At 47.2% G+C, this 24,777-nt stretch overlaps 1 protein-coding gene across 4 annotated transcripts in view; it reads right to left on the bottom strand.

Annotated features, from left to right (window-relative positions):
- Positions 1-24,777, bottom strand: part of ELAVL1 (ELAV like RNA binding protein 1) — a 94,208-nt gene that overhangs the window by 29,699 nt on the left and 39,732 nt on the right. The gene's annotated exons all lie outside the window — the stretch shown is intronic.

The following is a 24,777-nucleotide window of genomic DNA, read 5'->3' as shown; positions in this document are numbered from 1 at the left end:
AGGGCACAGCAGCCTAAATCTAAAAGTAACCATAACAAAACAAGAAAGAAAAATGTAGTAAAGTAAAATATTAATAATGAGCAAATTTAAGGAGCAGGACATTGTCCAATGTAAACTGACTCCAGACCACAAGAAGATCAATATCTAGTTATGTAAGTGGTGTGTATAGACATGAGGCACTGCTTATACAAATAAGCGCATACCAAATGAAACAAATTAAACACTTGCCTACTTCAGGACACTTACTAAAAAGGTAAAGCCACCTCTAAGAGCAGATGCACCACGTAAAACAAGCAAGAGCGTAGAACAGCAATGCAAAGACAAGCATTGGCATAGCCAATAGGTCTCGCTTTTGAGACCTTACAAGTGTTTAGACAGAGATATTGCCTTTGTTCATTTCTTTAAGCTGTGTTGTATAGCATTGTGAATGTTATGCTGCATGTTAAAAAGTTAAAATAAAAAAGTGTTATAACCTTTTTTGTCACCCTATATATAACCAATAAAACATTACATACAACTGAACTACCCTAATTAAAACAGAGCACAAATAATGTGTTCGTTTTCCCCCCCATGGCAAATGGCTAAATAATAAAGTAATACTATCACAGAATGTGCTGCATTATGCCGCATCATTTGCCTTTTCTTGCCACATAATTTACTTAACCCTGCAGCATAATTTGGCCCTCTCCTGCCGCATAATTCCAGTGGCCCTGCCTAGGAGGTTCTCAGTGTGATAGGCTTCTCAGTCATTTGACAAAGTCTTTGAACAATGAAAACAGAACAGTGAGTCTTGTTAGCTGACCAATGGAAAGAGTAAAAGCCCTCACTCCGGCAAGCAACTCAAAAAAGAGAACGCCATAGGTTTTTGGGGATAATGATACAAATAGTTTATTGCAGTATTCAATTTGCGGTCAATAAATATTTCCTATTTTGCAGAAAAAAAGATGTTGCATGACGTTCCAAATAAAACATGAAATATATAAAAAAAAAAAACACGAGGAACACGTCTTATGGTCCAATAAAGGCATTGCCATGTTCTAGTGATCTAAGTCACAACAAATCTGGCTCCGAGGCCGATAATGAACTAGTGAATGACCAGGTGTCTTCTCACTAGAGAGAGGGTGAGAAAGAGGCGAAAAAGAGGGTGAAGGGGGAGAGAGAGAGAGAGAACAGAAGGCAAGAGACAAGACGGAGGCACAGGCAGCTTGAGAGAGCGAGGAGGAAGAGACCGTGAAAGGGGAAAGAAAGGAAGATGGAGATGAAGAGAGAATTGATTAATTAATATGCAGTCCGGTGGGGAGACGAATAGGTATTTTCCTGCGAGGCGCTCTCATTCGAAGACTCCGAGATCCCTCGACCCCCACGGTCCATGAGGCATATTAATGCTTCATTATAAATACTACGTGATTAAGTCTTGATCGTATGTATGTTTTAATGCATGCTTTATAGTTGCAGTGTTCATTGATTTGTCTAGATTGCCTTATTTAGGCTGATTAGGAGTGGCAAACACAGGGCTGGTCCCTGTGTGGTTCTGACGAAAAGCTTGGGGTAGGCTCGAAACAGGTTGATGCATACCAAGAATCTAATAGTTTCTTACCTGTCGGTGTAGTTTTGCAGCTTGAAGATCTTTCTGGATTCACTATGCAGTGCATTATTCCGCGGTCTAGTGGTTGGGTCCGGAATCGTAGTCTTTTCTTTGTGTTTTTCCCGTAGCCCAGGTGGGCGCCGACGTCCCACCTTTTGGTGTACTTCCTATGACGTCGGCACGCTTCCTGCAGAAGCTCCCACCTTGGGGTGCCATCTTCGGATTCTTTTTTTCTCGTTTTGTGTTCTGTTTGCGAATCTTTTGGCAATGTTCAAGTAAGTGATTTATCCGCTATGTCCTTCAAGGTGTCTGTTTCTGTATTGTCCTTGTATTACCACCTGCTTCTCCAGCCTCATCTTTCTGGCGGAGGTGGGGAATTTCGCTAGTGAATCCAGAAAGATCTTCAAGCTGCAAAACTATACCGACAGGTAAGAAACTATTCGTTTTGCAGCGTGAATCTTTCTGGATTCACTATGCTGTGCATAGACTTTGTAGCGGTTTGTTATGCTTGTGGCGGCTGGGTGGAAGATGACCGTTGGTTGTTGAATATATGTTGAAGCACCTTCTGTCCTACTTGTGCTTCCTTGTTCATTTGTATATCCACACTGTAGTGCTTAGTGAACGTGTGCACTGAAGCCCATGTTGCCGCCAGGCATATGTCTTGAATGGGTGTGTTAGCCAGGAAGGCTATCGCTGCTCCTTTCTTCCTAGTAGAGTGGGCCTGTGCCCCTTCTGCTTGTTCTTGGTCTGCTTGCTTGTGGCAGAATTGTATTGTTTGTGCGATCCATCGTGCGATGGTTCCCTTTGTTACTGGTTTACCCAGGAAACTGGTTGCGAAGGACACAAAGAACTGTTTTGTTTTTCTGTGTTCCTTGGTTCCTTCTATGTAGTGCATTACTGCCCTTCTAGCGTCCAGAGTGTGCAGTGCCCTTTCTGCACTTGCGGTCAGTTTCTAAAAGAAGCTTGGTATTTGCACCGTCTGGTTGATGTGGAACCTAGACCCCACCTTTGGCATAAAGTGTGGGTCAGTTCTCACCACCACCCATCATTGTGTATTTGGATGTAGGGTTCTTGCAGAGTCAGCGCCTACTTAGTTTTGCCTTCAGCAGGTGTGTGAGATACCTTTGCACCGTTGATTCTCTTGTCATCTTTTTGTGTAGCTTCTTCCTGCTGCACAATAGAGTAAACCTCTTCCATTTTGCCACATAGCACCTTTGTGTGCTAGGTCTCCTTGCCTCTCCTAGTAACGGTAGGGTGCTCTCAGGTAATTTCAGGTGCGCAAACTCTGTCTTCAGGAGCCACACCCCTAGGCTGACATTCTCTGGTTCTGGGTGTAGTCCTTCTCCGTTTTGCATGGAGAGCAAGTCTTTCCTTTTCCCGAACTTGTGGGGAGTGCCTTGTGCCATTTCCATTATCTGCGAGTACCAGGTCTGCCTGGCCCACTGTGGTGTCACCAGTATCAGGGTCATGTTGCTGGTTCTGCACTTGTTGAGTACTCTGTGTATCAGGGGTATTGGGGGATAAGCGTAGGCAAATGTCTTTGACCAGCTTATCCATAGGGCATTCCCCAGGGATCCTTCCCCTGGCTGCCTGGATGCGAAGTTTCGGCATTTTGCATTGTGGCGTGTTGCAAACAGGTCTATTGTCGGTGTTCCCCACCTTCTGAATAGCTTTTGCGTTTCCTGTGTATTGAGCTCCCACTCGTGGGATGCCGATGTCTATCTGCTGAGCCAGTCTGCTTCCACATTGTCCTTCCCTGGTAGGTGTATGGCTAGCAGGTCTATTTTTAGTGGGATGGCCCATCTCCATATCTCCTGTACTAGGTTTGATATTGGAGCCGACTGTGTTCCTCCCTGCTTGTTGATGTAGAACATCGTTGTTGTGTTGTCTGTTTGGATCAACACTCTCTGGTTGTACAGTTTTGTCTGGAAGGCTTTCAGGGCGAGGAACACTGTCTTTAGTTCCAAATAGTTGATGTGTTTGACTGCATCCACTGGAGTCCACAGACCCCTCACCCTGAGCTTGCTCATGTGTGCTCCCTATCCCTTCTGGGATGAGTCTGTGGTGATGGTCACCGTTGGGGTTGGTGGTGTTAAAGGTTTCGCCTCAGTTATATTTTCCTTGTTCCACCACGACATCTCCTCCTGCACTGCGTGCGTTACAACCACTAGATCTTCCCAACTTCTTGTAGCTTGTGACCATTGTTCTTGCAGCCATTCCTGGAATGGTCTCATGTGTAGCCGTACATTTGGGACCAGATGTTTGCAGGAGGACATCATGCCCATGACCTTGCTCGCTGTCCTCACTGTCAGAGCTCGCCCCTTCTGGTAGAGGCGCGTCTCCTTCAGCAGGGTCAGTGTCCTCTTCTCGCTGGGGAACACCTTGCTCTGTATGGTGTTGATCTGTGCTCCTAGGAAGATTTTTACTTGTTCTGGTTCCATGGAGGATTTCCCCCAGTGAATGGAGAATCCCAGGTCCACCAGCGTATCTGTCACGCGTTGTGTGTGCTCCATGCATGTCCTGTGCGAACTTGCCCTTATTAGCCAGTCGTAAGGGTATACATGGATCCCTTCCCTCCTTAGGTGCGTCCTCCTCCTCGAAGTTGAAGGCTTCTTCCTCCAGATTTTCCAGAATCTCAGGGCTTTTAGACGGTCCTTCGCCGTCAAAGTCCTCCTCCTCATCTATTTGGACGACCAGCGTCTTCAGTTTCGACTGAATTGAGTATTTCTTAATTTTCTCGTCGAACTCCTTTTTCCTCTGCAGGATGTTATCCATCTCGGCCTCGAGCCGTCTTTTCTTTCTCTCCATTTCAGCAGCCTGCACGGTGTCGAAATGTTCAGCCGTTCTCTTTGATGTATACGTCAAGACGGGCTTCGGGTCTTTTGTCGACAACGAAGCGACCTTCGTGTCCTTCTCTCTCTAAGCCGAACGTTCCTTTTCGGGGACGTGCTTCGACGACCTTGGATTTTCGCCACCTGGGAGTCTTTGTCGAAGGATCCACTGGGCTGTTTGTCCTTGGATGCAGCTGCGGCCGACGTTTTCAGCGCCGGTGCTCCCTTCGAGGAATTAAGACTGATTTTCGAGAGTCTGGCTCAGACCTTCGAGTGTCTGTCAGGGCTTTAGGGGCCGTCGAGCCTCCTACCTCTTTAGAAGTCTTCTTATCGGTCTCTACGACCGTGTAGTCGTCGTCTTCACCTTTGCACTACACAAAGTTTTCCACAAAAGTGCTCCTACGTAAATCTCACAAGTCGCAGCACGCCTCAGTTCGTAGAGAGCCGAGATGGCCCCTATAATGAAGCTCGTCACCGTGGTGAGTGAGGGGACTCAAGAAAGACATTTTTCTTTCCTGTTGGCGTTTCCGGATCTCATTGATTGGAAACCCGATCCTAGCCCAGTGGCTAAGTTCTTTACCCGACACCTCAGGTATTTGTATCCAGAGAGAATTGATTTGGAAGACTGGAACGTGAAAAGTAAAATCAGTGAGTGCACGAGAAACAGCATAAGGCTAGATTTACCATCAGCGCACAGACTAAAGCGCCTCAACACAGATTGGTATCCACAGTACTGTTTGCCTGAAATACCTGTAACAGCGTCCTCAAATGTCATTTGCCGTGAGATAAAACACTTAAATTGTATATGTTATCAAATCCTGTAATGCCTATTCGTTCGACTTAACTAGAGAGCTCTCAGTCGATCTGCATATGCCCTGCCCTTCAAGGGGGGGTTCCAAAATGTAAATATCCATTGACAAGGTCCCTTTAGGACACCTCTTTAAAGTAATCTATTCCTGCGGTCATAAGCAGGGGCGTTGCGACCAGTAGTGCAGCAGGAACAGTGGCACCGAGGCATAATGGGCTTATAGCCCTACCCGGCCCTGATGGTTCCTGAATTTCGCTGCCCAGACTGCAGTCAGAGACCAGTGGTTTCCTTGCTCTTACTACGGCGCTTGACGTGGATTTTTACGGCAGTGGTAGCAAACGCATGTCTGCGTGCACCACACTTACAATGAGACCTCTGGTGGCACATTTTTGGCCGTAGACACGCAGTTCTGTGAAAGGGGAGGGCCCAGGCCTTCGTTTGGCAACACACTGGGGAAGTGTAGGGGGACGGTGAATGCCACTAACAGCCACGAGGTGTTCGGAATACACGCTTGAAAGAGATTAGCAATGGATGCCCCTGGAGGAATGTGTGGCATCGGGTAGTGTATACGTAGCAGCAGGGCGCAAACGAATAGTTTTCTTACCTGTCGGTGTAGTTTTGCAGCTTGAAGATCTTTCTGGATTCACTATCCTGTGCATTATTCCGCGGTCTTGTGGTTGGGTCCGGATTCGTAGTCTTTTCTTTGTTTTTTTTTTTTTTTTTTAGCCCAGGTGGGCGTCGGCGTCACACCCCTTTGGGTGTATTTCCGGTGACGTCGGCATGCTTCCTGCGGAGGCTCCCACTCTTGGGCGCCATCTTCGGGTTCTTTTTTTCCGTGTTTCTTTCGTTTCCGAAGTAATGGTAATGTTCTATTCAGGTGATATTTTACCGCTTTGTACCTTCAAAGTCTTTTCCACTTTTCTATTTCCACCTCTTCTCTCTCCAGCCTCATCTTTCTGGCGGAGGTGGGTGGGTTCGCTAGTGAATCCAGAAAGATCTTCAAGCTGCAAAACTACACCGACAGGTAAGAAAACTATTCGTTTTGCAGCGTGAATCTTTCTGGATTCACTATGCTGTGCATAGATTTTGTAGCGGTTTCTCATCTCTGTGGCGGTTGGGTGGAAGATGAGCGTTGGGTATTGAATATGTGCTGTAGCACCTTCTGTCCAACTTGAGCTTCCTTGTTCATCTGTATGTCCACACAGTAGTGCTTCGTGAACGTGTGCACCGAAGCCCATGTTGCCGCCAGGCATATGTCTTGTATGGGTGTGTTAGCCAGGAAGGCTATTGTAGCCCCCTTTTTCCTAGTGGAGTGGGCACGTGTCCCCTCTGCTAGCTCTTGTCCTGCACGCTTGTGGCAGAGTTGAATTGTCTGTGCGATCCATCGTGCAATGGTCTTTTTGGTTACTGCCTTTCCCATGTAACTGTTGGCGAATGACACAAAGAACTGTTTTGTTTTCCTGTGTCCCTTCGTCCTCTCAATGTAGTGCATGACTGCCCTTCTGGCGTCCAGGGTGTGCAGAGCTCGCTCTGCGGCAGTTGTCGGTTTTTGGAAAAAACTCGGTATCTGTATAGACTGGTTCATGTGAAATTTAGATACCACCTTCGGCATGAAGTGTGGGTCAGTCCTCATCACAACTCTATCATTGTGTATTTGTATGTAGGGCTCTTGTAGCGTCAGAGCCTGAAGCTCGCTTACTCTGCGTAAGGACGTTATTGCAACCAGGAAAGCTGTTTTCATAGTTGGCATCTTTAAGGACGCCTTGTGAATTGGTTCAAAGGGCTCCTTCATGAGTTCCGTTAGGACTACGTTTAAGTTCCATGCAGGTGGCGGCACCCGCTTGGGTGGTGCGATCCTTTTCGCTCCTTCTAGGAATCTCTTCACCACCTGTGATGTGAAGAAACTCCTGCAAGTTTCTCCCCTTGTGTAGGCGACTATCGCTGCCAAGTGAACTCTCAAGGAGGATGAGCTAAGGTTCTTCTCTAGCAAGTGCGTCAGGTACTTTAGCACTGTGGAGTCCTTCATTTTATTGTGAAGTCTTTCTTGTCTGCACCATATTGTGAACCTTTTCCATTTCGCAACATAGCACTTCCGAGTGCTAGGTCTTCTTGCCTCCCGAAGTACCCTCAGGGTACTTTCTGGCAATCTTAAATGTGCGAACTCTATGTCTTCAGGAGCCACGCTACTAGGCTCATGTTCTCTGGCTCTGGGTGGAGCACCTCTCCGTTCTGCATGGAGAGTAAGTCTTTCCTCCTGCTGAATCTGTGGGGTGCACACTGTGTCATCTCCATGATCTGCGAATACCATGTCTGCCTCGCCCACTGTGGTGCGACCAGTATCAGTGTCATGTTGCTCGCTCTGCATTTGCTCAGTACTCTGTGCATCAGTGGTATCGGGGGAAAGGCGTAGGCAAATGTCCTTGACCAATCTATCCATAGGGCATTCCCTAGTGATCCTTCCTCGGGCTGCCTGGATGCGAAGTTTTGGCATTTTGCATTCTGGCGTGTGGCAAACAGGTCCACCGATGGAGTTCCCCACCTGTCGAATAGGCGCCTTGTCTCCTGAGCATTGAGCTCCCACTCGTGGGATGCCGATGTCTGCCTGCTGAGCCAGTCTGCTTGTAAGTTGTCCTTCCCTGGCAGGTGTATGGCTAGCAGGTCTATCTTGAGAGGGATGGCCCATCTCCATATCTCCTGCGCCAGCGTTGAAAGCGGGGCTGACTGTGTGCCCCCCTGCTTGTTGATGTAGAACATCGCAGTGGTATTGTCTGTTTGTATCAACACCTTGTGTTTGTACAGTCTTGTTTGAAAGGCTTTCAGTGCAAGGAAGATTGTCTTCAACTCTAAGTAATTGATGTGCTTTGTCGCATCTGTTGGTGTCCACAGACCCCTCACCTTGAGCTCCTCCATGTGAGTGCCCCATCCCTTCAGGGATGCGTCTGTGGTGATGGTCACTGTTGGCGTTGGGGGCGTTAGAGGCTTTCCCCTTGCTATGTTCTCCATGGTCCACCATGTCATCTCCTTCTGGACTGCGTGCGTTACAACCACTAGATCCTCCCAACTGCCTGTAGCTTGTGACCATTGCTCCTGTAGCCATTCTTGAATGGGTCTCATGTGGAGTCGTACATTCGGTACCAGGTGGATGCATGATGCCATCATCCCCATGATCTTGCTCGCAGTCCTCACTGTCCGAGCTTGTCCCTTCCGGTAGAGGCGAGTTTCCTTCACCAGCGCCCTCGCCCTCTTCTCGCTGGGGAACACCTTGCCCTGTAAGGTGTTGATCTGTGCTCCCAGGAAGATCTTCACTTGTTCTGGCTCCATTGATGATTTCTTCCAATGGATGGAGAACCCCAGGCTTATGAGCGTGCTTGTCACTGTATGTGCAGCTTGCATTTCTGGTATGAGTTTGCTTTCACCAGCCAGTCGTCCAGGTAAGGGTATACGTGTATCCCCTGCCTTCTTAGGTGCGCTGCGACTGCTGCGAGGCACTTTGTGAAAACTCTTGGTGCTGATTTTAGACCGAAGGCCAGTGTCGTGAACTGGTAGTGGCTTTCTCCGACGGTGAACCTGAGCATGTGCTTGTGCTTTCTGTTCATTGGAATGTGCAGGTATGCGTCTTTGAGGTCTATTGTGACCATGAAGTCCCCGATCTGCAATTGTGGGAGCACCTCTTGCAGGGAGGTCATTTTGAATTTTTGCGTTCTTATGAATTTGTTCATGAACCGTAAATCGAGAATGGGTCTCATTGTTTCGTCTACTTTTGGTACCAGGAAGTACGTTGAGTATACTCCTGTGTTTCTTTCCTTGAAGGGTACCCGTTCTATGGCCTGCTTCTGCAGGAGTTCTTTTGCTTCTTCCTGAAGGCACTGCAGCTGCTTGCTTGCTAGTGGCTTTCTTTTTGGTTTTCTGCTTGTTGGCCTCCCCTCCAACTCTATGCAGTATCCGAATTGGATAATGTTGAGGATCCATTTGTCTGATGTGATTTCTCTCCACTCTTGGAGGTGGAATCTTAATCTTCCTCCCACTGGTGTCATGTGGTCGTAGGTGTCTAGTTTGTCTTGACCCATCTGTACGTGCTGCCCCCTGGGGTCTTTTTTGTGGGCGGGCACACAGATTTTTTTGAAGTCACTTGGAGGTGGGCTGCTGCCCCCCTCTTCTATTTTGTCCCCGTCCATTTCTCCCTCGAAAGGACTGGACTCTTTGTTGGTACTGCCAGGACTGCTTCTGATGACCCTGCTGAGTCTGCGAGTCTGCCTGGTGCGTTTGCTGGAAAGCCTGGTGTGATGTACCTGGCTGGTTTCCGCCTCTCCCGCCGGGCCTCCGTGACGGGGTGCCCCTCTTGTTCCCTCTGAACTGCAATGCTCCCATGGATCTTGCTGTTTCGTTATCTTTCTTCAGTTGGCTGAGCGTTTCATCAACTGTTGATCCGAAAAGCGTGCTGCCGTTTAACGGTGTGTTCAGGATGCTGTGTTGCACCTCTGGTTTGAAACCGGATATCCTGAGCCAGGCGTGCCTCCTTTCCGTGACGCCCATCATCATGAGCCTGCTGGCGGTGTCTGCCCCATCCAGGGCCGTCTTAAGGCAAGAGTTTGCCGCGTTTTTTCCCTCTTCAACCAGCTTTTCGGCTTTCTGTCTGGCATCCTGGGGCAAGTCCTTCACCAACTGCCCCAGTCCCTCCATGATTTGGTACATGTGCCTGTTTATCAGGGCGTTGGAATTAGCCATGCGCCAGTGGGTCGCGGCATTCCGTTCGATCCTTCTGCCCACCAGATCCATCCTTTTGCTCTCCTTATCCGGTGGTGGGCCCGAGGTAGTGGGTACGTTAGCCCTCCTCCTTGCTGTGGCCGTGATAATGGAGTCTGCGGAGACCGTGCCCTGAATGTAGGCCGGGTCCTTAGTGGCATGCTTGTACTTCTTCTCAGTTCTGGGAGTTACTGCCTTGCATGTTGCGGGCTCCCTGAAAGCTTCCTTCCCCTGAGCCAAGACGCTCTCGAGCATTGGAAGGAACTGGCTCCTCGTTTGTGTTGGGAGCAATGTTTCTAGAAGGAAGTCTGCTTTCTGCTTCTCTTCGTCGAGCTTGAGCTTGAAAGCTGCTGCGGCAGCCTGTATCACTGAGTTGTAGGCCCCGATGTCGTCCGGCGGCGAGGGCCTCCGGGCTGTCGGTGTCGACATCTATGTAATCTACCTCCTGTAGGTCAGAGGGTGTCGAGTCTGCGTCTGTCCTGCTTTCTTCCTCCCCATAGTTGTAACTATCGTAGGGATTCTCGTACTCCTCCTGGTCGTTGATCACCTCGACGTCCTGGTCTTGTTCCTCGACGACTTCGGCGATCTCTTCCTCGACTGCCTCCACCACCGGTGGCTTGGTCTTGTGAGGGAATGTGAAGGCCTTCATCTTTGCATCAAAATCTTTCTTCCGCTGCATGATGTTCTCTATTTCAGCCTCGAGGCGCCTTCTCTTCTTCTCCATCTCTGCCGCGTGTTCCGCGTCGAATGGGTCGGCCGTTCTTTTCGGCGGATGGTTCGTCGCCGTACCTTTCGGCGTCGAAGTTTTCGACGTCGGACCGGATCTTGGGTCTCTGGTCGTCGTCGTCAAGTTTCGGGTCTTTCTCCCTCGGCGTCGATCGATCCTTTTCGGGGGACGATTTTCAACGTTTTCTGCTGATCAGCAGCCCTCGGCGCCGGGGACTCCTTCTCGGAGGATCCGCTGGGCCTGGGAGTAGTCGCGGACGCCACCTTTTTTGGCGTCGGCGCTTTCGGGGTCTTGCCCTCGATTTTTCTAGACTCAGAGTCTCTCGGGTTCTTGGGGGCCGAAGAGTCTCCTACCTTGTTAGAAGTCTTCGTGTAATCGGTCTCTACGACCGTGTAGCTGTCGTCTTCGGCGGCAGCGTTGTCTTCTTCCTCGGAGGACATCCCCAGCTCGTAGAGGGACGGAGTCGGGGCCTTCCCCTGCAGGGTGGCGTGTGCTACCCTCTGACTCTCTCTCACACGAAGGGTCTTCGGGGCGAAGGCGGAACAGGCGTTGCAGTCTCCGCTTTCGTGGTCCACCGGTAGGCAAAGGTTGCATACCGGGTGCTGGTCCTTCTGCGCGTACTTGTGGTGGCAGTTACGGCAGAACTTGAACGGCGTGTTGTCCATCATCGAGCGTCCAGGGCCTCTCTGGTCGCGTGTTCGTCGACGGTCGTCGATGATCTCGATGAAAAACGCCTTCTCCTCGCCGGCTTTTCGTCGATGAAGTCCCCTGTAGTCTTCAGATTACTTCTCCTCGTCTTTTCTGTATTTTCTTTCTTCTTTCTCCAAAAATGTCTGGAGCCCAAACGGGAACGATCCAGACCCGACCTCGGAAAAAAAGAATCTGAAGATGGCGCCCAAGAGTGGGAGCTTCCGCAGGAAGCATGCCGACGTCACCGGAAATACACCCAAAGGGGTGTGACGCCGACGCCCACCTGGGCTACAAAAAAAAAATAAAATAAAAAAAAAAAAACAAAGAAAAGACTACGAATCCGGACCCAACCACAAGACCGCGGAATAATGCACAGCATAGTGAATCCAGAAAGATTCACGCTGCAAAACTAACCTATTCACAGCTTTTGCTCAAGTTCAAACGGTCGACCTTGTTCCTTTGGATAATGAATATCACAACAGGTGCAGATTGCAGCCACATCAAAGCGTGACAGTGTGGTCATAGTTGGAAACAGATGGTGCCAGGAATGCAGTAGGCACAGTGTGGGCCGCTGCTCGCTTCCGAGCTCCCTAGGCCAGGAGAGAGAAGGCGGGATATGCACCCACCTTTGGCCAATTGCGTGTCGTCTTTCTTAGAAAGGACGCACGCAAAGGCCAATAGCGTTTGAGCAACAAAGAAAAAAAGCACACGCACGAGCGTGTGGTCCGAGTTGAAAGTGATTACTAGAAGCCTCACAGAGCAGCCCATGCGCACTGGCTCAGGCGAGACCTAAAAAATCTAACCAAAGAGATGCATTGAAAAAGTCAGATTTTGTATTCCAGGAAGTCCTCAGGGCAAACGTGGAGAAAGTGACTGACAAACTAGCCTACATAATACCTGAAGATAGGACTGGTGAAAAATCACAAATGTATGGTGTATCCAGACAATGAATGTTAATCGGTAAATAATACCAGGGATTCAGTTATTCGTTGTATCAGAAGTCTTTATAGTTCATTGTAGGCTAAAGTTAGTTTCTCATGTGCAAGACGACGGCTCCGTCTAGCACGTATGCCCTCTTCAGTTTCTCAACCACAGCCTGCAGGATGGAATACTGACTGGACAAGGAATGGGATAGTAGAAAAAACGGTCATACACAGTGTATGTGTCAGAATAAGAGTTTAATGATAAGACTTGGAAGGAAAACATTACTTCTTTGTAACAATCGGTCTGGGGCTTGAAGTGTTGTAGAATAACTTTAAAAAAAGCTCATTAGTAGTTTGCCAGCCCAATAATCATTACATCAACTCACATGTATGCAAGTTCTACATGTTGCATTCCCTTTATTGGGGGTGGATATTGCCTTCCTACACATACGTGTATACATATAACAGTAAATGATGTAAAGCATTTGGTGGTAAGCACCCACAATTGTAGATCTTTTGTCCTCTTTACCAACATAAAATAGAACCAGGTACATGGACAGGTTCATTTACATATGTCCCTAATCACCCTCACCACTGTACTGAGTTATTCTATCATATGCCACACATCACATCTGTCCAGTATTCATTCTTTCAGGCACTACACAACGATTTTTTGGAATGGCGGTAATGGCCACCTTATGTTAACGTACAACGTTACACTCCGCTATTAACAGACATGCCATACAGACCTCCCATTCTACAATAAGTCCCCTCGCAAAAACTCCTCCATATCTGCCAATACCTGCCTTTGTTTCATTCATGCAGGGTTGTTTACCATAGCAGTTGGCTTCAAGTGTCAGTAAATGTGTGTCACATGCCCGTATTGGGGTTCTGCCACCAAGTATTTAATTTAGTTGTAATTTCTGAAATAGGCATTTTCGGCAAATCCTTAATCCACAATTAAATTAGGTGACATGGAGGTCTTCCACAACATGACTATATGCCTTTTAATCGGTACCACCAGTAAATCCACAGACCGGTTTACCGGCTTGTCTTTTTGATTTGGCCATGAATCCTAGCAAACACCAATGGGTCACCCACTATTATTTTCACTTTTACGTTCACTATACCTCTAAAGCACTGTCATAGCATATGATAAAAGTCTTAAGAATTCCAAAAGTTCATACATGCACCTTCAAACATGTGACCTATACGCTTTGGGTAAGATAGGTCTGGTATATATAATTCAACAGAGTACATTAAAGTCTTGGTTTATCTACAACTCCTATATATACACTGTTTGGCAAATGCTTATTGCCCGTCAGTAATTTCTCCACCTACCTTTTCAGATCCTCTAGTCCAAATGCTTATCTTGTTGATATGCTGCTAACAATAATGTCACCGCCTTTTTACCACTGCGACAAGTAAGAGTAGCAGTGTGTGGGCTCTTGCCCCAAAGTTTTATATAGTGTAGCGGTCATAGCATTATACATGAAAATGGCTGGTGGCGAACCCTTAAAACTCTTTAGAAAACTTTTTGGGGAATTGGAGTAGTATTCTGTGTTTATACAAGTTCCCCACTGTCGTCACTCCTACCTCCTCCTAGATTCTCTTGTTTTGTATGGCAACCAGTGTTCTAATGTCTACCAAGGACCACAATGGCATCATTGAAGTCAAACGGCATTGGCGCAATTTTGGCTTAATGTACCACTTTCAACAACACTTGACAATGTCAGCTAACTCGTTCAACATGTAGGATTCAGAATGTACCCCCTCCATCACTGGCGAATGGTGTTGTGCAGCCGCATAGTATAACTCATAACCTGGGGCCGTTATATAGGGGCATGACCCTTTCTCAGAACTTCCCTCTTCCGCCCTGAGCCAGTTATAAATTTGGATAAGGGAATTTTGTTTTTTAATAAGCCTGTATAACATTTCACAGATGGTGAAATGATTGAAGTGTATGATAAGAGTTCGTAGATGCAACAAGGAACAAAAATATCTGGTAATATCGCTTGGAGGGTTTGCTTCCTGAAACAAGAGCAAGTGTGTACAAATTGTTTCCAATTATCCTTATAACATCATAAGCCTGTGGCTTAAAGGCTCCTTATTAATTTGCATGTTCTGTTTCAGGAGCTGAGGATCTCCAGACTCAGACTTCAGGTGCCAATTTGTAAGATTCATTGTCCTGAAGAGAAGGGTGTTACAAAGGACCGTGATATTCTGTGAGGAGGCTTGAGTGTGGAGGCAGACGTCCGTTGAGATGTACAGACTTATTCAGTAGCTTTGAGTACCATATTGCCTCGTCCAAGAGTACTTTGAAAGTGAGTCTCATGGGTGCTCATGTTATTTTGTTCTCTACATAGGGTGTCAGTGAGTGTGGAGGAAAAAGAACTGTCAGACAAGATAATTTACAGGGTATTAACTGCGGATTGCGGGTACCTGGAGGTAGAGCTTCGGCGTTTTGTATTCTCCCCAGTGGCTCCTCAGTTGATAGACCAGTATAGTGTCTCCTAGTTAACAGTATTGCTGAATTACAGGGCATTCCTCTCCCATTCGTGTCTTTGTCGATGTGCCCTACTAAGCAGGTCAACAAGTTTCTTGTCTACGCTCTGTAATACATTGCCCGGGCAAATAAGAACTGTTAATTATTGCACTAATATGCAGACTGTGTTGCATAGGAGAAAATTGGCCCGGGATTGTCAGTTGACCCAAATGTGCTCACACCCACTCAAACAAGACTGTTCACCTACAACTGGTGGTCGAGAAACGGCCTTACCCATCAACTAGGTCCTAATGTTGCGCTATAAGTCTGTACCCAACTATGGTCTTGTGTAAGCATAAGACACAAATTATGGATGGAATGCGGAACAAATCAAACATTCACCCCCAGTCAATTGATCTGGGTTAAATCCATTGTTCTTTTGCACACCATGCCACCCCAGTTTAGACCCAGCCCTATGCAAATCAGTTTTGACCCTGCTCCTCATGGAAACAGTCTAGCCCTTACTGCCAAGCCAAGTCCCCCGACCCAGAAACAAGCATCCTGGGACCGGTTTCGGGGTATCACCCCTCATCAGCCAGGCTAGCTTGAATCCAGAGGCACAATGAACCTGGGACCCACATCTGGGCACATCATGTGCACTTAGGGCGTGTAAGGCGTCACCTCAGAAAGTAGTAAACCTTTAGGCGCTACTAACTCCCACTCAGGGGAGGTATCCAATCCAGACCAACTCCACAATTTCACCGTCATGCTCTTCCTGATCGCTCCGCTTCTAATAGCTTTTGTGCCTCCCTACGGGATCTGATTCTCTACATCGGCGGCTTCAAAGGCGGCCCCTGTGACTTCGGAACTGGCATTACAGGAACATTCAATGGCTGAGTCGATGGAGCCGGTTGTGGATGAACCAGTGCCGGATCGGATCCAGACGGTGCTGGGGATTAATCATTCAACAAAGGATCACGCCCTTTCTGCAAAGGAATCGGCAATCTCTGTGCCGGAGGAGGCAAGGTCAAAGGAGACGTGGGCTTGAATGGCAAGACAGAAGCCTGCTGGAAGTTAGGTGGGAAACCAAGAGAATAAAGTAACAGACCCATGTGGCCTGCGGACACACCAGTCAGGAATGCTTGATAGACCGGATCCTGGTTCAAAGAGTCCAGCACCATACGAGGAAGCACCAAATCTGAACGAGTTCTCGGCTTCGGTGCAAGAGGTGGAGTCACAGACTTTGTAGGTGTGTTAGCTCTCAGAGCCGGAGACTAAGCAGGAGAGATCACCTGAGACGGAGTCAGAGATTTCATCTCTACGATGCAGTCTTGGACTTGGGGCACACCAACTTCAGAGCCCCGCCTTTAGAAGAGTGACGCAGAGACCCATGTTGCCGCTTGTTATGCCTTGAAGTATGAGGCGACAGCGATCCGATTGGGAACTAGATCTTAGATGACCCCTCTTTTGCTTCTTGGCCCTAGCCATAAACGTAGCCTACCTTTCTTTCAAGGCCATAGGATTCATCTGCTTACACAATGAAGAAGCTTCAACGTCGTGGTCTGATAAGCACCAGAGGTAGTCCTCATGCGGGTCTGTAATGGACATTTGTCCACCGCATTCCCTACACGGCTTGAAATGCGACTTCCTTGGAGGAAAGTTTTCGTGGAATGCTGAAAATTGGGATAATTCAAAAAGGTGAGAAATCCACAGGCAGATTTATCCATCAGAATCAGGAGAGATAATAGCCGGTAGGAGCAGACATACAGTGGGTCCCGGCCTGGCTTGGGCAAGACCACGATTAAGGCTTCTTGCAATATGTCGGGGAGTGCCCTATCGTCCTAGCCACGTTGAACATCTCCAATAAATGTAGAGCAATATGGGCTGAGAGAGTGGCATACTACTCGATTGTCAGCTCATCTGTGCCCAGCGTCTTGTTCCGGGCAATTTGGGCCTTTGCAACCCATATTTCTTCCAATTGAAGAGGTTCATCTAGGTCAGCCCTTTGCAGAGGGGGGGGGGGGGGGGGGGGGGGGGTAGAGAGAAGAGACAATTTAGTCAGTGTTAAGTCACGAAGAAACCCATGTGTCTGCTTTGGAGGTGGAGTGTCCATCTTGTACATCGATTGCTAAGAACCACGGAACGGCGTTGATGGTCACCTGCGCTGTGATCAGCGATCCCTCGTCTGTCCTAATTACACATATCGATGACAGTCGTTGATCGAGCTTCACAAGCCAAACTAGTAGCCTCCCCGAGCAGTCTCCCTCTATGTGTGACATGGTTATGCGCAGCTTATAAATCGCGCCTCTGCTTCATCCTGCATCTTAAAACCAAAATAGTCTACTACAGTCCAGCAAAGAACTCAAAACCTGGTTATTCACTCATAGTAAACTGGCTGGTTGAATTCTCGGTTGCCCTCCATGGTAGCAAGCTCTAAGACGCCACGGCATACATGCGCTCTATAAAAACCTACATTTCATTGCTTCGTTTACACATCTGGTGAAACTGCTCTAAGTTGCAGTTCGGTTTGCCACCTGTTTCCAGGGGCCGCAATTCCCGTTTAAGAGCCATCAATTCTCCCTATTGGTGCCCCCACACGGTTGCCACACAGTGACCCCACATGACTTTTACATTCCACTCTAGTGCTCAGTAAATGGGAGCTCTGACAGCGCTTTTATTTGCCTTTTCCTTCTGCATCTTCCAAGTAGTTATCCTCTGCAGCAGCCTACCCCACTCCAGGGTAACCTGTAGGGGGCAGTTATCCAAGAGGGTACGTGGCAAGTACTCCAATAGTAGCATTCAATCTAGCAGATGCCAGTCTCCAAAAACCATGGAGGTATTGCTGTGCCAGCCATTTGTTTAAGTGTTAAGTTGTGCAGATGCATGGAGCATTATGTGGAGCTGTGTTGACCGAGTGCTTATTGGTTATATCCGGACACAGCTGAAGCCAAACATCCCCCTCCCCCCCCCCCACACTCCCCCAACTCCCCGGGAGAGAGAATCTTGGAAAAGTACAGGGGTGAGCATGTCTAGAAAGCCATAATGGTTAACACCATCACCAGTGTGGTCTCCTCAAGGTGTCCTTCCGTTATAACAAAAGACCCACTGAAGTCGTCCCGGTGGTGGTCTACCACATAATGGACCTCTGTGGCATTTCAAATGAGCACTCCATGGACATACGCTGATGCGCATGTGCCATACACTTGCCCCCTCCAGTTCATGCAGAGCTTTGGCAGTTCAGCTAGTGTGAGGAGTGTTTCTTGTAGAATGCAAAATGTGTGTGGCAGCATTATATTGTGGGGTGTGATCATCTATGTTGGTCCCCATGTTACATGGTGATGGTGTGCAATGTATGTGAGGCACCTGTGTGTCTGTGCTCAATTAATACATATCCCTGCATAAGGTGAGCCCTTCCCTCGCAGTCAATTGCTCCCTGTGATGATGCCTCGGAGCTCAATGGCCCCAGAAAGTAATTTCATGAAAGCAAGAACAAGAACGGTAACATCAAAAGGTCTAAGTAGCCATTCCCCTCCCAGGTCAGGAGACTCGTACTCCTCTGTCCCAAAATTCCCAAACTGTATATATTAACTGTGAAAACACAATAGCAAATAAAAAGAGTACTCTTTAGAATCTGTGCGGGGCGTGGGTCCTGTGGAATCAATGACTGCTGTGGGCTGGACCTACTGCCTGGAACAGTGTCCGGCCTGCCAAAGTCACTAGGTAGCAGACGTGGAGCTGTTCTCCCCACGTGCTAAAATTCAGTGGCAATCGTAGGAGGACATTTACACTAAGTCAGTCCCTGCTCATGGTGTAAGCTACGGTCCATCACCAGTGCTTACAGTCGAGATTCCAAAGTTGGCCTTATCTGTCCCCAGAGTTAGAGGCAGTCTGGACCGCAGGAAGGTGAAGAAATGTGGGCTGTGTTGTGAGTACGTTGCTACTGCTCAAGCCCATTCTGCAGCTGCCTGGTCTAGGATGGGTCTTGCTCTGGCGTGCCCAAGTTTCCTGCTGTGTCTTTGGCCGTAAAGTCAGGATAAGCTGCAATCACTACATTTCCATATTGTTGCAGAATTATGTCTTGGGCCCTGTAACGGAGTAGTGGGTAGATGAGTTGTCGAGGAGGTGCTCCGGGTGGTGGCGGTCTGCCAGGGAAACGGTGCACTCGCTCCAAGAAGCACATTTTTGGGGCTTTATTCTCCAGGACCGTGGTTATCAGCCAAGTTTCAAGGTTTAGCTGGACAACTGGGTCCTTCTGAGCACTCCGGGAAGCACTGGAAACTGATATTGTGGCGCCTCAAGCGTCCTATGCCCGACGTTATAACAAGGCCACCTCTTCTTTCATGGTACTCAATTGTGTTTGTAGTTCTCGGACCGTGGGGTGCATGGATGTCAGAGTGGGTTCCGCATTGCCTACGCGGTTCACCAGCTTACAATGGTCCACCCTCAGGAGGTTCATAGAGGAGACAGCATCTATATTTGCCTTTGCCACGTCTTGGTGTCCATGATGGCACAGAGAACCTTCTCTAATAGGGAGCGTGCATTGAGGGCAACTCCTATTTGCTGCAGGGTACCCACTTCAGTGTCTGTGGAACCAGAGGGCGGCGTTGGTTCGCCGTGACCAGGGGTCAATTTTTGTGGATCTAGGCTTCCCCATCATGATCACATTCGATGGAGGAGTGACAGCTAGATCACAGGAGGACTGTCCAATTTTCTGGTCTATTTTTCTGGCATCAGAGGGGCGATCAGTGGAGTCAGAGGAGAGGATGCTGCCCCCAGGGCCTTCCCGCAGGGTTATTGGTCAATGAGAGATCACCTGTCAACTAGTTGCCCAGAGTCAGATGCGTAGCTTGTACATCAACAGTCTTGTAGGGCATTGCCTCTGCCTTGGCCCTGCAGTCCGAGCCACAACTGTGGGGGTTGGTGAGGGGGAAGCTGGACTTTGTTGGTGCAGGCAAATGGCAAGTTCTGGAAAATCGTCCTCCTCGGGCCCTCGCACAGGTAGCACCAAAATGCCAGAACAGGTTGGAGCATACATCTGACCTATCCAAAATGTTCTTGCAGGTGCAGGAGTGCGCAGCTGAGGTCTGATGTTGGAGGGGGAGCGCCCCAACGTGTCTCAGTCCACCACCCCAACCCGGCCACAAAGAGGTATCTGAACGACTTGGGGGGAGGGGTCGCTGTACTTTCATATCTTGATAGCTGGAGGGCCCACTCCGGGTATCATGCGCTGCAGGCATCCCTTCTGCAGGGCTGTCAGTCGTCCCCTGCACAATCTCGAAGACGATCCAGCCGCCACCTGTGCAGCACAGGGCCTTCGCAGCGAAATATTTGGCAGGCCTCGCATGATTATTGCACAACAAATCATGGTGTGCGGGCAAAGTACACCCCTGTGGTCAACACAAGCTCTGCCTGCCCATTGGAAAACCGCCTCAATCAGTCTGGGCCCCAGGGTTCTTCATGGCGCAAAGTCGCAGGCAAACCAGACGTTGCTCCCACTACCAGTAGGTATTGTGGCTCCAACACATCCTCATGGTTAGACCGGTCCTAGGCCCCGGATGTTCATCATTCCGCCAACTGCAGCACTCTGGCACCCACATGTACTCTGTCCTGGGGAGGACTGCTTCAGGCAATTGGCGAAATCGGCAAGCTGGTTGGCCTTGATTCAGCAGGATTATCGGGCCAACTCTGAGCTCACTTAGAGCCTCCGATACGGCCGCCATCTTGGCCACACCCCCATGACTCCTAAGGTATTTATGGCTAAACAAGACTAACTTTTTTTTTATTAGATAAGCAACATACAAACAGCCAATTTTTTAGGGACTTTTTCACAACCGAATGGACATTTACATTAAAGGCAGCATAGTTTTAAATAACCAGTGAGGAGAAACTGCACTAGGGAAATTTACAAGCAAAGCAGACAAAAATGACGTCAAAGAAAGAATTTTTTTTTTCGAAAGAACTCATGCACAGCCATAAACAACTATATACACTGTCCATTATCCTTGCACAAATACAGACGATTTACTGAAGAAAGTAGGAGGACTTGGAAAGCCTTTTTAATCGGACTGAAATTAACTTGGAAAATACCTTGTTTTATGTTTATGCATAGCTGCAATATTTTATGACAAATCTTAATATAGAAATCTAGAATATCATGGTCACGTTTAGTAACCAAGAGGGATACTTCCAGGGGAGGCTTCAAATAAGATTTTTTTACCTCAACTCTAGCTCCAATATGCCTATTCATTAGGATATGCATTTATTACCAACTTCAAAGAATGATTACAACTCATAGGAAATGATCCAGCATTATTTCAACATAACAGGTTGAAAATAACCCAAAATCTTCCATTGTAACTGGAAAATGGACGCAATAGTTGCAGAACAAATGAAAAATGTTTAGAATGTAAATATCTTTGAGGTCAAGCCAATCAAAAAGTACGATACATTTGGGATAAAGAAATTAGCATTGGTAAAGTCAGTTAAAAAAATTCATTCAATAAATTCAAAATACAAGCTGAAAAGCAAAATCATTTTTATGGCATCCTGCAACTCTACGCTAAATTCAAAACTTACCAGAAGGCACAAAACTAAAATAATGAATAAGTGTCAGAATGTAATCCCTTGCGTGCTTATGACGAGCCCAGCGGCCCCGCACCGCGGGGGAATTACAACCGCGGCGAAGGGGTTAAAGGAAAACTGTATCCAAGGTCTAATTTACTTTCCTCATAACTGAAACACATGCTAGCACTGTTTGGCCCTCAGCAGCAGCCAAGTGAACAGATTTACAGCCCTCCAGAAGACACATCTTTGCAGTCATGTTTACTATAACTTTAGCATCAAAGGCCAGTTATTTGAGAGCAGCTGCTCAATTTTCCCCCAGTACCATAAATGCTGCCTTTGTGGTCCAATGAATGAACTTTAATGCAACAGGTGGAATGCAGGGGATAAACTAAAATAACAAGCATTGGCACTGCCAATAGGTCTCGCTTGTGGGACCTTATAAGTACTTAGTTTTGCAGCACAATATCCGATTATGCAACAAGGATATTGTGCTGCAAAACTAAATACTTATAAGGTCCCACAAGCGAGACCTATTGGCAATGCCAATGCTTGTTTCCTTCTGGTAAATGAATCGGTAAAAATCATTATCCAATACTCAACAGCACGAGCAGAATCAATGCTAAAAGCGTGCTTCAAGACACAGAGTGGCCAGAGTAGCCCAACGCTTCTGACATGCTGACTGGCTGCAGAGTGCACGCCCACTTCCTGCCTGCACGTCATCTTCCGCGAGGGAATGCCATTTCAACAGTTTATTAGGCAGTGGAAGCAAGCTGGATAGAACATGGATTTTCTAACGCAAGTAAGAAAATAAATATATGCAGACTTTGCCAGTCCCCACAAAAACGCAATTAAAAGCGGACACGAGAGAGCAACAACAACAAAAATATTAGCAATGTAGGAACATGTAGGAACTTGCTAATATGGTCATTGTTGATATTTGCTTGCGACTGTCATTTTAACACAACGTTTCTTGTCAATGGGATTTTTTGGCGGAAGAAGGCCTATCGTACACACATTTCCTGGAATAATCGAAACACCGCTCGGGGCCATGCAGAACTGACAGTAAATGTGTTGCGGTTTCAATTCGGCCAAAGACAACTTAGTTTGTCACGAATCGGGGACTGAGAGGAGTGGTGGGGGAAAACCAACACGTACATGAAAATGCAGAGCGGGAAACTGAAAGTACGGCCGGCCTGCGGCCGGTCATGATTCAATTAGGGGAGATTCAATTAGGGGAGGAGAAGCCGCAGAGCGCACGCTGGGCGAAGCCCTTTGATGTGCTGTGCGCCAAATGGAGGGAGGCTGATGCGCGTTCATGTTTGAACACGTGGTTCACATGAACTTCATGAAAACGCCAGCAAAAAGCTGGTGACTTCATGAAGATTTTCGCTACTTGAATTCTCGCTCCGCTCGATGCGCGCAGCGCATCGATAGGTCGCGAGACCTAAAAACTATATAATGTGTGCTTTTTTTGTCAAACCCTGGTTAAAATAACCATTTCTGTGCATACGAGTTGGAAGGAATGGAGAACAACAGTGCCTAAGAGGTGGCGATGTGATGGGTGTACCGCACATGCAGAACACTTGCTCTCCCATTAAGAAAAATAAAAAAGTAGTTCCCTGAGAGCCATAGAAGCAGAGCAGGCATCCAATCAAAGGATGATTAAAATGCTATGCTCCAGGGAAGAGACCAACAAGAGGAGGAAGGAAAGCCACTGAATAAGAAGCACACAAATGAGACTGACAAGCCAACTAATTACAAGCAATGGGCTGACTTAACGCGCATTGGTATTGTCCGCAACAGGTCTTTTCAACCAGATGTAGCTAACAACTGTCGACAGGAGATACCTAAAAAGCATAATACATATGGATGCATGGAGTTACAGTAAGTCTTGATTCCTAGGACCTACCCCCCTCCCTCATCAAAAAGGAATTGTCCTTCAAGCTCCTATTTCCCTTATTCCTAGATGATTTTTGAAGCAATAGAATTTGTTGAACTTTCAGCACAAAAACCACCTCGTTCTTGGAAAACGATGCAGTGCAGGAGAAAGACTGGTGCAGCTGCTGCCTTAATGCAAATACAATAGTCTGTAAAAAATAAAAAATGTGCCGACTATGCCTTTAAAAGCTTCGAATAATCAACTTTTTGCTCATGAAATGTTAGAGTTCTTGAAACTTCCAGGTTTGGCTTAGTTTCCACCTTCTGGTTGTTTATGGTAGAAATTTTGGTGCATGAATGTGTCTTTAGAACACTAACATATAATGATATGTTACAATATGTTTAAAAAACATTATTCACACCCCAGCTTTCTAGAGTCAGTTATTTTGTGTTGTATGGTTGGCCTTATGGTAGTGGACAGGGTGTTCAGAATAAACCCACTGGTACAACCTGACTTCTATATAGTGGTCACTGTCAAATCGGCAAAAACGGGTTATTTCAAGCTTTGAAGAGCACAATCGAAGCTGTCCAGGTTCGTGACAGTTTCTCACAGTATACAATCTACATGGAGACAGTGAGAGTGTATTTTAATACACAATTGGTGGACTGAGCACAGATTAATCCTTGGAGTCTGGGAAGAATCTCTTTTACCCATCATAGAAAGCAAGGTATTTCCGACACTGTACTAATAAGTACATTTCTTGTGACATTTCCGGTCGCAGTTCACCACATTCGAAACAGCGCTAGTTCATCCAGGGTGCAATGACCTGGAACGTGCTGTCATCTTGATGTTAAAAATTGACTTTCTATACCTCCAGTGAACATCGCTAAAGTAAGTCGAAGGGCACTGAAGAAAGAAAGGAAAATCAAGTTTCCTCCGATGTGACGGTAGCAAAACCATAAGGTTAGCCAAGTCACAGGCGTTATAATTTGCAATTCCCTGCGAGTTTTTCAGGTTAACAGACTCAACTGTAGCAAGGTGAAATTTCTGTAAGTTTCGTGTAATTTGGTGTTTCAGGCTTCATGAGTTTATCACCAGGTTGAGAACACTACTTCATTTTTTGTGTCTATATACTTAATTCCTGGAACTACTTTTCAGAGTGTTTGTGTAGAGATAGAAGTAAATCGTTAACCCAGTGGTGCATTTAGGTCATAGCGAAGTAACATTTATGAGGCACTTCTTCCTTAAATTTTGACTGAATCACTTTATCAGAAATACTTTTCAAGTGGATAGTTTTAGTAACAATACTGGATATCAGATTATACTATTTGGTGTTTGTCTAGTTTGAAAGCATTATCTGCTTAATTTAAAACTGGCAGATAAGTTCAAAATGGAAAACTATTACAGCACCACGCCCTGTTTTTAACGTCTCCTGGAGAGTCTCCACTCAAATTGAGGAAATGGGAGAATCTTTTTGGTCATCATACCTAGTTGTGGGGAAGAAAGGTAAAGCCAGAGAAAAACAATTTTAAGGACGTTTTG

Source organism: Lissotriton helveticus, chromosome 12, assembly GCF_964261635.1.
Source record: "Lissotriton helveticus chromosome 12, aLisHel1.1, whole genome shotgun sequence".
Lineage (NCBI taxonomy): Eukaryota > Metazoa > Chordata > Amphibia > Caudata > Salamandridae > Lissotriton > Lissotriton helveticus.
Note: the sequence above shows the minus strand (reverse complement) of the source record. Positions and strands in the feature narration are given on the sequence as shown.